The sequence below is a fragment of the Carya illinoinensis genome, chromosome 4 (assembly GCF_018687715.1).
Source record: "Carya illinoinensis cultivar Pawnee chromosome 4, C.illinoinensisPawnee_v1, whole genome shotgun sequence".
NCBI classification, from domain to species: domain Eukaryota; kingdom Viridiplantae; phylum Streptophyta; class Magnoliopsida; order Fagales; family Juglandaceae; genus Carya; species Carya illinoinensis.
In genome coordinates this window covers 19,350,001-19,361,531 of record NC_056755.1, presented here as the reverse complement: position 1 = coordinate 19,361,531, position 11,531 = coordinate 19,350,001, and positions in this window count along the sequence as shown.

Sequence of the window (11,531 nt, the reverse complement as noted above, 5' to 3'; positions counted from 1 at the left end):
GATGGCTATTCTAGTTATTATCAAATTGCTGTAGCGCCTGAGGATCAGGAGAAAACCACTTTCATCTGTCCTTTTGGCACTTCTGCTTTTACTAGAATGCCTTTTGGTTTGTGTAATACTCCAGCTACTTTTCAGAGATGCATGATGAGTATTTTTTCTAACACGATTGATGATATTTGTGAAATATTCATGGATGATTTCTCTATTTTTGGAAAATCCTTTGAGAGTTATTTGCATAATTTGGCACGTATTCTCCAGAGATATGAGGAAAAAATCTTTTACTTAATTGGGAGAAATGCCAATTTATGGTTACTCAGGGCATTGTATTGGGGCATATTGTTTATTCTGAGGGTATAAAGGTTGACAAGGCAAAGATTGAATTAATATCTAAACTTTCTATTCCTAGGACAGTTAGGGATATTCATTCTTTTCTTAGTCATGCTGGCTTGTAGTGGGTTTTGCACTTGATAAATTTTGGATTTATATTCTTGGTTCTCCTGTTACTATTTTCACTGACCACTCTGCTCTTAAGTATTTGTTGGCTAAGAAAGATGCAAAACCACGCTTGATTCGCTGGATTCTATTACTTCAAGAGTTCAACATCAACATTAAGGACAAGAAAGGAGTTGAGAACGTGGTAGCTGACCACCTCTCTAGATTGTCATCATCTCCTTCTTCAAATGTCAACCTTCCTCTTGATGATAGTTTCCCGGATGAGCAGCTGTTTGTGGTTGATAGAGCTCCCTGGTATGCTGACATAGTAAATTATCTGGGGACTGAGCGAATGCCTTCTGAATGGTCCACCCAAGATAAGTGTCAGTTTCTCTCTGAGGTACGACACTTTTATTTTGATGATCCATATCTTTTTAAATATTGTTCGGACCAATTGATTCAAAAATGCATTCCTGATGATAAGTTTTCTTCGGTTTTGAGATTTTGTCATATGGGTGCATGTGGTGGTCATTTTTCAGCAAAGAAAACAGTTTCAAAAATTTTGCAAAGCGGTTTTTACTGGCCTTCCATGTTTAAAGATGCTTATAATTTTTGCAAGGCTTGTGAGCCTTGTCAAAAATTGGGATCCATTAGCAAAAGAGACATGATGCCTCTTTCCCCTATTCTTACTTTAGAAATTTTTGATTGTTGGGGAATAGACTTCATCGGATCTTTTTCAGTTTCTTTTGGAAACACATATATTCTATTGGCTGTGGATTATGTTTCAAAATGGGTGGAGGTCATTGCTTGCAAAACAAATGACCATCATGTTGTCCTGAAATTTTTGCAATCTTTGTTTGCTCGTTTTGACATACCAAAAGTTATTATAAGTGATGGGGGTTCTCATTTTTGCAACAAACCATTTTCTACACTTGTGAAGAAATATGGTATTACACACAGAGTTTCTACCCCTTATCACCCTCAAACAAATGGGCAAGCTGAATTGGCAAACAGAGAGATAAAAATTATTTTAGAAAAAACCATCAAGCCTAATAGGAAAGATTGGTCGGTTAAACTTCTTGATGCTTTGTGGGCTTATAGGATAGCTTTTAAAACAAATCTAGGGATGTCTCCTTATCGATTAGTTTATGGTAAAGCTTGTCATTTACCTGTTGATATTCAGCATCGAGCTCTTTAGGCCACAAAACATGTTAACATATCACTTGATGAAGCTTTAGGGTTGAGAAAATTGCAGATCAATGAATTAGATGAAGCTCGTCAGAATGCTTATGACAACGCTCAGATTGCAAAGGAACGCATGAAAATTCTGCATGATCAGAAAATTCATCCAAAACATTTCACACTTGGCCAGGAAGTTCTTCTTTACAACTCTCCCTTGCACATTTTTCCTGGAAAGTTGAAATCCTAATGGAGTAGGCTGTACATTGTAAAGACCGTTCATCCTCATGGTGCGGTAGACATTGTCAATCCGAAGAATGGTAATAGCTTCACTGTCAACGGACAACGTCTAAAGTCATTTCTGAAAGTCTTTGATCCACATGAAGAGATCTTGCTTGTGCAAGACCCTAGGGAAGTGTTTTGATTTGCTTCTCCTTCTTTACAGTTTTCTTTACTTGCTTTGTTTTTATTTGTTCTTTTGCGTTGATTTTATATTTCATGTTGATTGTTTGTTTTGCTTGCTTAGTTCTATGCACTTTCTTTTCTTCCGTTCGACTCATTGAGGACTATGTCTCTCACTAGTTCAGGCGTAGCATGTGTGCACAGTTTAAAAAAATAAATAAATAAATAAATAAGATTTGTGAAATTTGAGCATGTTGGTGGAGTAGTTGAGCAGGATCATTTGTGAAGATTTATTTTCAAGCTTAAACATAGAGCATGATTTTTGATGCATCATATTTTGTTGATATGTGGCTTGAAACACCGGGATGTTATGCTTATTGAGATGAAACTTGATAAAATTTTTGTAGAACGAAAGGAAAATTTTGAAGGACATTTTGCACATGCTTACGCTTGTAGTGTTCCTTGTTTACCATTCATTGATTTAACACTGGAGAAGTAAACTGCAGGACTACCGAGCCATGACAAAAAAAAAACAAAGGGAAAAGGATTTGAAAAGATTAGAATGAAAAGAAAAAAAAAAGAAATAAAAGAGAGAGAGAGAGAGAGAGAGAGAGAGAGAGAGAGAGAGAGAGAGAAAAGGAATAAAGGCAACTTAGTGAACTTTCCTAAGTAAAAAGGGCTAGAAACAGTTACCCAAGACTTTGGGGGTTGAGTGTCCAACCTTTAAAAACAGAGCTAGCGTGAAAACTGCCAGACCCTTGGGCTTTGAGGTAGTTAGAATCAGCAATGATTAATCTTAAGGTTGAAAAATCCTATGGCAAATCATGGCTAGTAATGAGGAACACACAACCGGTCTAGCTCCACACACACATTTGAGTTCTGAGACATTTGCCTTAATTCTATGTGAAAGATTGTTGAGATAGTCTTGGTGGGTATAACCCTTGGGGGTTGACTAGTAACGTATCACTTTTGTGAGAATTCAGAATTGTGTTTGATTGTTTTTGTTTGAATTTCGATCTTTATGCAAGATTCATCTCAATTAATTTTCACTATTTTGCTCAAAGATTAGCAAAATACTAGTTGGGCGGTGTGATTGAGCTTAATTATTGCATTTTTAATGCTTTTGGAACCAATATATATTAATTCTTTCATTACTTTATCATTGGTTTTATATGGAAAAATGAATAAATCAAAGTTGTGATTTTAATTGATTAAAAGCATGAATTTCTGCTTTAATTTTATCAACTGTTGATTAATATGGTTTATGGTACATATCGCTCGAGCGGCGGCTTCTGGCCGGTCGAGCGAAGTCAGGCAAATTCAAACGCTTGACTTCCGCTCGACAGTGGGCTTGAGCAAGTTACGGGAAAAGAGATCGCTCGAGCGGAGGCATTTGGCCGCTCGAGCGAATTCAGGTAGAGTCGAACGCTCGATGTTCGCTCGACAGGCTGCTCGAGCGAACTTAGGCAGAGTCGAACGCTCGATGTTCGCTCGACACTCCGCTTGAGCGAATATCGTATTTTACAGATCAGGATTTATTCCGCCGTCAGAGTATATAAATGATTTTTGACATCTTATGGCTGACTCTTGGCTGGGAGAACTCGGTTTTGGGTAGAGAAACACTTAGAATTCATTATTTTCCATTGATTTTCATTCAGATTCGGAGAGGAGGATTCATACAATCAATCATTCACACAGCTATACAATTTCCACTGGATCATTCGCTCACACTACAGCAGATTGAAGAACTCCTTGAGGGGTCCAATTTCCACTGCAGCTCAGCCTCCTCCACCGTTTCGAATATTCATCTCCATTCAATTGGCTTGATCTTTTCAATTCTCTACTTGCTATTTCATTTCAGTTTTGAGTTTCTGAATTAGTTTGGAGAATTTTGATTTGGACGTTTGAGTAATTTATTTATTATTCATTTAATTCATGTTATTTATTTTTATCATTTCGTTAAACTTTCATTTTAATAGTGATTACAATTACTGTGGTTTAATTTGAGAATTTGTGATTTGAATACAATGATGAACCCTAGAACATTGATTTTGGGGCTTTTCAATTTTCAGTGCATGTTTTGTCAATTACTTCCTAATTTAGTTTTATTAATTTCTGAGTTTAATCTATCAGTCCTTTACATTCCGATCCGACAATCAAAATTCAAAAATATAAATCTAGTCCAAGACTAGTGTCCTCTCCCATCCATTGCACATACCATCATTTTATTTTCTCTTTATGAAGTTTTTCATCTTTTTCAACGAGTTTGATCTCTAAGTAACTTTCCCTGAGGAGACGATCTAGGAATTTATTCCTAATTATTACACAACATCCTCCTGCACTTGGGATAGCTTTAGTCCTACTCATTTTTGAATGAGTCAACTGCAATGGTCAACTCATAGATTTTGGAAAAAATGCGAGGCACAGCCCTATCACAATAGTGTTATGCATGTGAAGAAATATTGTCAATTTAAATCACGAATTATAAAATTAAGTATAAACATGATATTAATAAACTAAAGTCACTACTCGTATTTATGCCTATTAATCATTTTTCCATTCAAAACCATTAATAATGTCATGAAATGATTAAAATATGTTTGTTCTAAATATGTTAAATATGTAATATCTCAGCCCAATCAGTATTTAACCATCGTACCACAGCGAGTCTATAGACTTTACTTTCATGAATTACTCTACTGGACCACGGTAAAGGTCTAAGAGGTGCAAGTGAGGCCAACAGGTTGTCATGTTTCAGTAATGACAGAGATTTGACGTGCCAACATGTGCGTTAGCATCGAGCACTTTGCCTTGATAGTCATATTGGGATGTTTGGGTCTACATAGACAGTGTTCTGCACCACAAGAAGTATCTTTGTTAGTCGAAATAAATTATCACAAATTTTGAGAGAGAGATACTAGGGAATTTTTGGTTGCTATAATTGACTTTTGCTTGACTGCAAATTGCTAATTGCAATTTTTTTTGTCTTCTTACTCTTCTTCCTTCCTCTTTCTATATATATTTTTCTATTTTGGAACCCGTGCAGCATCGTATAACTTTCACATGCTGCAGGCCTTGGCCTCATGGTTTATGGCCTCGGGTTCTCTCCCAAGCAGGAGAGAACAGTGCAACACCATGCAATCTTGTCTTGAGCAGATGACTTGTGCAACTTAGTGACTTTCCCGAGTAGATGAGTCCCGAGGAAGTGTTGTGCTTCTGACCAAGGAAGTGAGTCCTGGCAAATGTATCCCAAGCAAAGCATGTGAGTTCGAGCAGTGAGTCCTGTGGCAAGGATGACTTTCCCCGAGTGAAGAAGGTGGGTTCTAAGCATATGGGTTCCAAGCAAGTAGAGAGTCTGAGTAGATCAAGTGAGTCCCGAGCAGATGGGTTCCTAGTAGGCAACCCCCTAGCAGATGGGTTCCGAGCCAAATGGAGACTTTCTCAAGCATATGAGCCTTTGCCTGGTAGGGTTTCCTTTCCCAGGCAAAGCAGACCTTCTCGATTGTGTTGAGGAATAAATCCCACATTGCCTGTGGACAAGATCTTGGGTATATTTATAAGGTTGGAGCAAACCTCTCTCTTTGAATTGGTTTTAAGAGCTGAGTTAGGCCGATAAATTTCTTCATGGTATCAGAGCCTGCCACAGGACAAATGGGGCCTACACTACTTACCCCGTGACAAGGACCAGAAAAAATACTGGCCTGCACGTGAGGGAGGGTGTTGAGGAATAAATCCCACATTGCCTGTGGACAAGGTCTTGGGCATGTTTATAAGGTTGGAGCAAACCTCTCTCTTTGAACTGGTTTTAAGAGATGAGTTAGGCCTATAAATTTCTTCATTGGAGTAAAACTTCTTTAGCTAAGTCCCAAGCAAAGCATAATTTTCCAAGTAGAGCAAAACTTTTTGAGTAGATGGGATTTTCTTGAGCAAGGTAAACTTTCCTCAGTAGAGCATACCTTCTCAAGTTGATGGGATTTTCTCGAGCAGAGCAAGCTTTCTCGAGCAGATGGGTCTTGTGCTAGTGAGGGAGTGCCGAGAAGGTGACCACTGTGGCCATGGTTGATAATGATGGTGACCCTCGTAGTAACTTATCGTTCCCTTTGGTGGACCCATGGAGTTGGCTTAAGACCATCTCGGGTGCACAAGGTCATGCACCCACTAGGATGCTTGCACACTGATGACTTGCAAAATTTTGTATTGCAGATTTTACAAGATCGCTCGAGCGTAGGACTGTTCATCCGGGTTCCAACCCAGGTACACCCGGGCCGGGAACCGGGTCTCAAATCCGGGTTGAAACCCGGCCCGGGTTAATCCGGATCAGACCCGGTCTGGAACCCGGATGAACCCGGGTTTTGAAATAACCGGATTCCGGGTTCCGAGTTGAACCCGGGTTTTTTTTTTTTTTTTTTTTTTTTTCCAGTGGCTATAGATTATGTGATTAAGACTATAAATTAGCAACTCCACTGAATCAAATAAAATCACAAGGCATTTGCCGGCTGGTTTTAACTTATAAGTATTGGAATCTTGCAGCTGCTATTATTGTTCATAAAAGAATAAGTATTGGAATCTTGCAGCTGCTATTATTGTTCATAAAAGAAAAATTAACAAGCAACAACAAACGTGGACTTCCAGCACCTGAACCATCTTGGTATGGTGGGAGAGGTAAAACAAAATGTATTCAATCACTTTCAGCACCTGAACCATCTGTAGAAGTACCCCAAAACGTGCACAAGAAAAATTACATCCAACAACTCTTAACATTCAAAACTACATTCACCAACTGGAAAATAATTCTCCAACTCATCTGTAACCCATAATTCACCTATACATTCACATCCTTCTATTCTTAAAATCAAAAGAATTACACCAAGGTTGGAAACAAATCTGTAGAAGTACCCCAAAACGTGCACAAGAAAAATTACATCCAACAACTCTTAACATTCAAAACTACATTCACCAACTGGAAAATAATTCTCCAACTCATCTGTAACCCATAATTCGCCTACACATTCACATCCTTCTATTCTTAAAATCAAAAGAATTACACCAAGGTTGGAAACAAATCTGTAGAAGTGCCCCAAAACGTGCACAAGAAAAATTACATCCAACAACTCTTAACATTCAAAACTACATTCACCAACTGGAAAATAATTCTCCAACTCATCTGTAACCCATAATTCGCCTACACATTCACATCCTTCTATTCTTAAAATCAAAAGAATTATACCAAGGTTTGAAACAATAATTCTCAAAACACTACAAACTGCAAAATACCAACTTCGAATATAACCCAATGCCAAACAGATTACGCTACAAATTCAAAATTCTTCAACTTCCAATTTGTCAGCTGCAGTGACATAGTTCCATCAAAATATGCATTATCAAGTGAGCATCAATCCTCTCATTGGAAAGCAGGTCTTTGAACTTCTAGTATCTTTGCATGTTGAAGCTTTATTGTTTATACATGTATCAACAAAGGGCAAAAAGGCATGATAATAATACATACACTAACAGATACGTATATACTAGAAAATGTGAAGCAACAGAAATAGAATAGAGAAAAGTTTCACTTACTCTAGTTTTTCTTCAACATGATTGGAAAGGCTGATTCACAACAGCCTGCTGTGAAGCTAAAGATAGATAATCATCTAAAAAAATATTAAAAAAACAGAGTTAGATATATATTAAATTAAGTTAGATAGATATTAAAAAAATATTTCAAGTTTCAAACTTACCTTCAAGGTCCATCAATTCTATGTATTCTTCTAACTCCTGGATGTCGACAGGTTTGGTCCTTAACCAATTTTGGGTGCAAATGAGAGCTTCGACAGTCTCTGGAGACAATGAACTCCTAAAAGGATCCAAGATGCATCCTCCAGTGCTGAATGCGGACTCCGAGGCAACAGTGGAAATGGGGGTGGCTAACACATCACGTGCTACCTCAGCAAGAACAGGATAATGGGCAGCATTAACTCTCCACCAATCCAAGATATCAAAATTGAGTGATTTTGGTGCACATCCCTCCGACAAATACCTATCTAGTTCTGATCTAAACTCCATGAACCCTTGCTCCTCAAGGTATTTCTCTAACTCACTATCAAATTTAGTCGAGCTACTAGAAGAAGTAGAAGTAGCGCTTGGCCTCTCTTGAGCCACATTAGAACTCCGCCCAATAGCCACACGAAATTTGTTATATTGCTCAATCAAGCGGCTTAACAAGAGTTTAACCTTGGACTCTATCTTATCCCCCATCTCATCCCCTTTGCATCGTCGCAACCAAAACCTCATTGACAACATTTTGTATCTTGGATCAAGCACAAATGCAACATATATCATCAAGTTAAACTTATCTGTGCTACCCCAATACTTTTCAAACTTATTTTTCATATTCGTGCCCATGGTCCTAGTGATGCTATCATTACTCATGCACATATCAATTAATGTATCTTCGATTGTGCACAATTCCTGGAAATATACATTAGCTGTCACATACAAAGAACCAGAAATGTTCAATGTAACATCATAAAATATTTTCAATAACTCTACAAAAATCTGTGCTTTTTTCCAATCATCACTAGTGGGGTTCACGAATTCATTATCTACATACATATAATAGCGTTCAAAGGCTAATTTGTGTTTTATAGCGGTGCTCAACATCAAGTATGTGGAGTTCCATCTAGTGGAAACATCCAAACAAAGCATCCTCCCGCTAATATTTTCCTCTATTGCACAAGCCTTGAACTTGAAAAACCTTGAAGGTGAAGACTTCACATATTTGACGGCTTCTCTAATCGTTGATATTAATTGATTAACCTCTCTCAAATCGTCATTAACAACCAAATTCAATATATGGGCAGCACACCGCATGTGAAGGAACTCACCACCCAATATGGTACAATCACTATCCTTTATCCTCCTCCTCATGTAATCAACAGCAACATCATTAGAAGAGGCGTTATCAACTATGATGGTCAAAATCTTATTAATCTCCTAATCATGCAACCCCAAGTCTAACACCCTCCCAATAGTTTCACCCCTATGATTGGGAATTTGGCAAAACTTTATTATTTTCTTATGCAATTTCCAATTGCAATCAATAAAATGTGCAGTAATGCACATGTAGTTCATGTTTTGCACCGATGTCCAGGTATTAGTGGTTAGACAAATTCTTTGACCATCTAATAATTTCTTTAGCTGTATCTTTTCTTCGTTATACAGCTTAATACAATCCCTTTTTAAAGTGAGTCGGGATGGCAATGAAAATCGAGGCTCTAAATCAGCCACATACTCAATAAGCCCCAAGTGCTCCACTAGCCTTAAAGGCAATTCACACCTAATAAAAAACTTAGCTGTTGACACCCTAAGTTTTTCAACGTCATACTTTACTACACCTTGTGGGCTACATACTCTTCCCTCCGCATCCCTTTTACCACTAGAGGATTTACTTTTTCCAGCTCCTTTAATCCTAAGAGGGGAATTTTCACATACATTATAAAGGTGGTGATTCATAGAAAAAGTGTCATTCCTATAGTGGCAACTATACTGTTTACCACAATGATTGCACTTAGCTTTTGGGTTATTGGGGTCAAGAGGTAGCACTTTCTCAAAATGTTCCCAAACCACCGATTGGTTACTAGGTGTTTTCTTGGATTTTTTGGGTAAAGGTGGGATGGAATGGGTAGGCTGTTGTGTATATGTGGATGAAGAAGTTGGTAGATTCCCATGCTCCTCCACATCAAGTGAAAGAGAAATGGAGTCACTACCAACCCCTTGAGTTGTATCAACATTACAACTCACAGAATCTTCTTCCATCTGTTATTGAGTAACAAACACAGTAGAATAAAAAATCAAACACAGCAAACAAATAACTGAACATTATATAAACAAAAAAAAAATAGTATTGAGTTCAGAGACTAAAGAAATATTTTCAAACTCTGGTCATAAGGGGCACTTGGCCCTTGCTTTTCTGCTGTTGATTTGTTTCATGAGGCACCTTATCAATTAAACTCCAAGATTTATTATAATACTAGATGACAGTATAACACTGCCCTGAGTAGTACGGTTACAAGAAAGCAGAACCCTCTAATGGGTAACCAAGAAGACAAAACTAAGATGCTTTCTATTTAAAATTAATTACTCATATATATATATATATATATAAGACTGTAAATAAACAAGACTATTTGAAAAACCTGATTAAAGCAAATCTTATATTTTAAAAATGATCTAAAACAGTCTCAAAAATCCAAAAAAGAAAAAGAAATAAAAGATGTTTTAAAAACAAGATGGTAACATGTTTAGTAGAATAACACAATTTATTAGAGTATAATGCAACATGTCAATTTATTTACAAAAGTAATCAAGAAATTTATTGATGGACATGGCAGTCAAGTAATCATCTAATTACATATAATTTAAACATAACATTTTACATAATTCTCTTCTACTGTACTAAATATACACACCTATGATATTTGATAACCATTAAGAAATTGAAGTACAGGGTTGAACTTGGCAAGGGGGGTTTATGCATGATCTTAATAGGTATTAAAAAATATACACACCTTGCTTCAACTTGGCAAGGGGGGTTTATCTCTTATATGCTTTGCATGATCTTAATAGGTATTAAAAAGAAGGTGAAGCCCTTTCCATCCACACCACGTTTATTATTTGTTTTGTTTCGTACTGGTTGAAATGTATTTCACATATATGCATGTCTATAAGATATATGAAATTAACAGGAAAAATTGAAAAAAAATAAATAAAGAGATTCTATGCAAAGGCTAATGTCCATGAATGTTTCTAGGAATTAATTGGTGGGATTTAGTAATAAGTAAGATCTTCTCATTTTTACTTAAAATGGATATGTTTGTTCAACACAAAACATGAGACTTTGACATAGTCTGATATTTCATAAAAGCAAAATCTGCTGTGAACAGAATTTATTTATCTATCATAAAAGCAAACATCACAGCTCTATCATAGTGGGTTAATTTCCAATTTCATTCAGCCATTCTTCTACATATGGGATTTCAATTCTCTCTCAACCCAAATGAGCAGAGACAAAAAATAAATAATACTACATGTACCAATTTCTAGAAAACCCAAACAGATGGAAAAAAAAAAAAAAGGCAACATATAAGAAGAAAAGTCCCTTAATGCTATCGGCAGAAAAGGAAAAAAAACAGAGAAGAAAACAAACACAGAAGAAAGAAAATGAACCCTAATGCTATCGGCAGTCTAAGCTAAACAAACACGTTACAGAAACAACTACTTACAAAGATCAACACGGGGATGACGATGAGGCACGAGGATGAAGAAGCTAGAGTTTCGGAGAGACTCAGAGAGGGACGATGGCTATGGTTTCGGAGAGATTGAGAGAGGGTTCGGCGTGAGAGAGAGGCAGGAGATGGGTTTGGCATGAGTGAGACGAGTTCAGAGGGTAGGGCTTTTTTTTTTTCACTTTATATACACCCGGTTAACCGGGTTCTGGAACCTAACCCGGGTATCATAACCGG